The sequence below is a fragment of the Macaca fascicularis genome, chromosome 4 (genome assembly GCF_037993035.2).
Source record: "Macaca fascicularis isolate 582-1 chromosome 4, T2T-MFA8v1.1".
Lineage (NCBI taxonomy): Eukaryota > Metazoa > Chordata > Mammalia > Primates > Cercopithecidae > Macaca > Macaca fascicularis.
Genome location: NC_088378.1, coordinates 159067230 through 159073211, shown reverse-complemented (window position 1 = coordinate 159073211; position 5982 = coordinate 159067230).

Genomic DNA, 5982 nt, shown 5'->3' with positions numbered 1-5982 from the left:
TGCCTTGTAGCCTAGTGTGTACATGAGTGTGTGTATGTGTGTGTGTGTGCATGTGGGGTGTGTATGTGTATGTAACTGTGTGTGTGTGAGCATGTGGGCGTGGTGATATGCATTTGTGAATGTGTGTATGACTGTGTGGGATGAGTCTGTGTGAAACTCTTTGGGATCCCTCATGACCACCTCTCCTTCCTAGCAGGACCTGACTTAACGCTCAGGTCACTGTGGAGATAACCCCTGCCTGCCTCCCTCTACCCCTGTAGCCTCTGCTGCCTAGTGCCACACAATCTTGCTTAGGAGGCTTTCTCCTTCCACTAACACCCTGTGACTCCAGGCTGCCATTGCCTCTTCCTTTGAGCTTTCTCTCAGTATTGCTATCAACTTCTCAGGGAGCTGCTACCTGGAGTCTCGTTGGTCCAACCCAGTTGCTTGCTTGGCTGAGCTATAGGAAGTGGCATTGCATTTGTCTACCTTAGGACCACCTCTTCCTCATCCTCCCTCTGTCCTATCCCTTCCATTTCGACCTTTAGGGAGTGCTCCACTCCTTCACATCTAGTTTCTTCCTCTCTATTTTGGTGTTTATTATAATCATATCTTTTCAAGAACACACTATTCCACAAAATAATACATGAGTAGTTTCCTTAATGCAGTATTTATGCTTCTGTTTCATAATTATTATTATTTCTTTTTTTTTTTTTTTTGAGACGGAGTCTTGCTCTGTTGCCCAGGCTGGAGTACAGTGGTGCGATCCCAGCTCACGGCAACCCCTGTCTCTCGGGTTCAAGTGATTCTCTTGCCTCAGCCTCCCAAGTAGCTGGGATTACAGATGCCCGCCACAACACCCGGCTGATTTTTCTATTTTTAGTAGAGATGAGGTTTCACCATATTGGCCAGGCTGGTCTCAAACTCCTGGCCTCAAGTGATCCACCCACCTCGGCCTCCCAAAGTGCTGGGATTACAAGCATGAGCCACCGTGCCCAGCTTACAAATTATGTTTTAATGGCTGATAGTGATGTTTCCCTCTATTGTAACTTGACATTTTAGCTGCTTAAAACAAGAAGCTTATACTCAGTAAACGCAAACACTTTTCTCCTCTAGAGGCTTTTTGTTTTTTTTTGGCATTTATAAACCTCTCTTTGGACACTTCATTTTTTTCCCCATCCTTATGCAGCAGAGTATGTTCAGCTTTTGGAAACAATACTTACCAGTTTTATAATTTTGCTGGTTCTTGTCTCCTCTTAATTGCTCTTTGGATTTTCTCCAAAATGTTAACATTTATCTCCAATTAAAAGGTGCCAAAAACATGGCCACATTTCTTCCCCTATCTTGGAGCTAAGCTGACTTGCTTCCTAATTGAGCAAGGCATGAAACTCTGAATATAGCCAGTTGAGCTGTTAAACCAACAAAGAATCAAATTTCGAGCTCCAAGAAGGACATTTTTATAATATATTTTGAAAAATTTCAGAGACAGAATCTCACTCTATTGCCTAGGCTGAGTGCAGTGGCACAATCTTGGCTCACTGCAGCCTCAAACTCCTGGGGTCATGCGATCCTCCCACTTCAGCCTCCTGAGTAGCTGGGACTATAAGTGTATACCACAATGCCCAGCTATTTTTTTAAATCAAAAAACATTTTTTTAATAAAAAATTTTTTAAATTTTATATGTAGAAATGGGGTCTTGCTTATTGCCCAGGCTTGTCTCGAACTCTTGGGCTCAAGTGATCCTCCTGCCTTGGCCTCCCAAAATGTTGGCATTATTTACAGGTGTGAGCTACCACACCTGGCCTGGTACATTTTAAAATTGGGACCCACAGTCCTTTCTCTAACACAATGGCTCTCAAACTTTAGAATCAGCTGGAAAGCTTATTAAAATGGTGTAAGCCCAGGCCTGTCACATACCAAATTAGAATCTTCAGAAAGTAGGGTCCAGGCAAGTCTGGGAACCACTACCACAACATGTAAATAACTGAGGATTAAGGGCCTATTGCTACAGAATCTTGAGATTGAAATTGTTGCAATTTGAATGATTTTATTCATTTCAATAAGGGAAAGAAAGAAGGGGACTAGCAATTAGTGAGTGCAAACTTCAGCGCCTTTGCACCTCCTGTTTTTGCTACCTGGGATGCTCTTTCTCCACATGTCAATTTCCTGTCTCCTGCTCAGCAGTTAGTGTCAGCTAGAATGTGCTCTGATCAGAGAACTGTTCCATGACAGTCTTTTTTTATTTTTTGAGATGAAGTCTCGCTCTGTCGCCCAGGCTGTGGTGCTATCTCAGCTCACTGCAACCTCCACCTCCCAGGTTCAGGCGATTCTCAGCCTCCCAAGTAGCTGGGATTACAGGTGCGTGCCACCACTCCCGGCTAATTTTTGTATTTTTAGTAGAAGTGGGGTTTCACCATGTTGGTGAGGCTGGTCTCAAACTCCTGACCTCAAGTGATCTGCCCATCTTGGCCTCCCAAAGTGCTAGGATTACAGATGTGAGCCACTGCGCCTGGCCAATAGTCTTGTCTAAAGAAGTATCACTTCTTCTCACTCCCACTTTCTATTATTTCAACCTGTTTCGTTGCCTTTATAGTACTTAATAATCATTGTCTGAAGTTATCTTGTTTATAGCTTTATAGTTTATTGTCCTCTTCCCCTATTGGAATGCACTTCCTAAATCCTCAAGCCTAGGACAGTACCTGGCACGTAATAGGTGCTTAAAGGTGAATGAATGAATAAATACTCTAGGTTTATTTATTCATGATTTCACTGAATCCCCATGGCTACCTAGTAAAGTAGACATTGTTCTGTCTGTTTCATGGTTGAGGAAACTGAGGCTCAGAGAAAGTAAATCACTTAGGCCAGGCACAATGGCTCATGCCTAAAACCCCAGCACTTTGGAAGGCTGAGGCAGGAGGATCATTTGAGGCCAGGAGTTTAAAACCAGTCTGGGCAACGTAGCAAGACCATACCTCTACAAAAACTTAGCTAGGTGTGGTGGTGCACACCTGTAGTCCCAGGAGGCTGAGGCGGGAGGATTGCTTGAGCCCAGGAGGTCAAGGCTGCAGTGAGCTTTGATCATGCTACTAGAGATAGGGTGAGACCCAATCTTTAACAAAAATAATAATAATAATAATAAAAAAATTAAAAAAGAAAGGAAAGAAAATCACTTGCCCCAAAGTCATTTGGTTAGTGGCTTATGTTACTGGAATTTGAACCCAGGTCTGCTTGACCTCACCGTCTATGTTTCTTCTAGTAGCACATATCAAGCAGTAGGAGATGCTGTGCCCAGTTAACAGAAATGGAAATGATTTCCCTGTCCTCAAGGTGCCTGTAGCTCAGTGGGATGACAGATTTGTAAACACATATAAAGACAGGCAAGGTTTAAACATGGTGATGACAGCTAACGTGGTAATGATGATGCTTTGAATTACCCTTTTCTCTGGGAATGGCACCCCCATCCATCCAGTTTTTCAGATAACTGTTTGTTTTATCACGAATGGCCATCCAACCACTAAGTCCTGTTAATTTCTACCTCTTAGTTATGACTCAAATTGCAAGGGATATGGAAATATATCCTCATGGACATGTTCTTCAGAGAGGTGGCCGTGCTTCTTCAACTGATCTACTGCAACTGCCCTGTTACTTCCTCACTCATCCTCTCTAATCCATTCTCAGTCTGCAATCCATCTTTCATTTCATCCATTCCGGAGTCAGACAGTGCTTTGTAAAACAAATTTTATTTCATCTCTTTGCTTAAGACTCAAGAGCTACACACAGCTCTTAATGTAAAGTCAAAACTTCTTGGTGGCCCAGTCACTCTTTATTCTCTCAGCTTCTTCTTCTTCTTTTCTTTTTTTCTATTTTTGAGACAGAGTCTCACTCTGCAGCCCAAGCTGGAGTGCAGTGGTGCAATCGCCGTTCACTGCAACCTCTGCCTCCGGGGCTCAAGCGTTTCTTGTGCCTCAGCCTCCCAAGTAGCTGGGACTACAGGCACATGCCACCATACCTGGCCAATTTTTTGTATTTTAGTAGAGATGGAGTTTCACCATCTTGCCCAGAGTGGTCTCAAACTCCTGAGCTCAGGAGATCTGCCCGCCTCAGCCTCCCAAAGTGCTGGGATTACAGGCTTGAGCCACCGCGCCCCGGCCTCTCAACCTTTTCTCTTATCATTTTGTCCTTTCTCACTCTACATTCCAGCCTTCTGCTACTTAATACAATATCAACTCTTGCCTCCTGACCTTTGCACATGCTGGATGATTCCTTCCCTCACTCAAGCTGAACATCTCCTGCTCACCTAGGAAGCCCTCCCTGATCACCCAAGTTGAATTAAGTGCCCCTCATCTGCGCTTCCAAAAGACACTATTCATCCTCACATCATGACACTTATAAATGATATTGTAATTACTTTTTTGCCTATATCCTTCAAGAAGGCATGTTCATCATTGACTGTTAGTGAATAGCATTGTGCCTGACATTCAGAAAATGCTTAATACTTTGTTGTTGTTTTTGGCACATGAAGGAAGTAAGTTGCTGGTGATATAAAGGCATTTGTGATGGAATTTCAGGCAGGAGGGAAGGACCTGTTTTGATAGACAGAAACCTGGTCCTCTGTCTTGTCTGCAACCACTGCCATAACAAAATACTACAGACTGGGAGGTTTAAACAACAGAAATTCATTCTCTCATAGTTGTGGAGGCTAGACATGCAGGATCAAAGTGTGGGCCGAGTTGGTTTCTACTGAGGCCTCTCTCCCTGGCTTGTAGATGGTGTCTTCTTGCTGCGTCCTTCTGTGGGCTTTACTCAGTGTGGACTGTTGATATGGTTTGGCTGTGTCTGGACCAAAATCTCATTTTGAATTGTAGCTCCCACAATTCCCATGTGTTGTGGGAGAAACCCGGTGGGAGATAATTGAATCACGGGGGCGGTTCCCCTGTAATGTTCTCCTGGTAGTGAATAAGTCTCACGATATCTGATTTTATAAGGGGTTCCCCTTTTGCTTGATTCTCATTCTCTCTTGTCTGCTGCCAGGTAAGGCGTGCCTTTCACCTTCCGCCATGATTGTGAGGCCTCCCCAGGCACATGAAACTGTGAGTTTATATACATACACACATATATATTTAGATGGAGTCTCGCTCTGTCTCCCAGGCTGGAGGGCAGTGGCGCGATCTCAGCTCACTGCAACCTCCACCTCCCAGGTTCAAGCGATTCTCCTGCCTCAGCCTTCCGAGTAGCTGGGATCACAGGCGTGAGCCACCACAGATAATTTTTGTGTTTTCAGTAGAGACGGGGTTTCACCATGTTGGCCAGGGTGGCCTTGAACTCCTGACCTCAGGTGATCCACCTGCCTCAGCCTCCCAAAGTGTTGGGATTACAGGCGTGAGCCACCATGCCCAGCTGAAACTGAGTTTATTAAAGCTCTTTTTCTTTATAAATTACCCAGTCTAAGGTATGTCTTTATCAGCAGCATGAAAATGGACTAATACAGTAAATTGGTACCGGCAGCACAGCCCTGTGTCTCTTCCTCTTCGTGTAAGGACACCAGTCATATTGGATGAGGCCCCCCTCATAACGGCTAAGCATATACAGCCTTATTTTAATTTAACTGCACCTTTAAAGGCCCCATCTCCAAATAATCACATTCTGAGGTACTGGAAGTCTGGACTTCAACATATGAATTTCGTGAGGGGACAAAATTTCATAACACTCTCTTACCTCCATGTGGACAAGCTGAAGGTCTGTGCCAGCTCTGGAGCTCCCTGAAGAATGGGTTGAGGCCTCTGTTGTGAGCAAAACAGCTTCTCCTTCACCCATTTCCTGCCTTCTTCATTTCTACCAGGTGGATCTCCTGGTATGGCATTACATTACTAAAAATGGCAGATAAATGGACTCCATGCCACTCTGTCTTAGAATCTGTGTCCAGAGGGCCTTTCTATGACCCTCAAATTACAGGACACGATGGCTACTTATCTGCATATATTACAAATTCTGATCTCTGCTTCG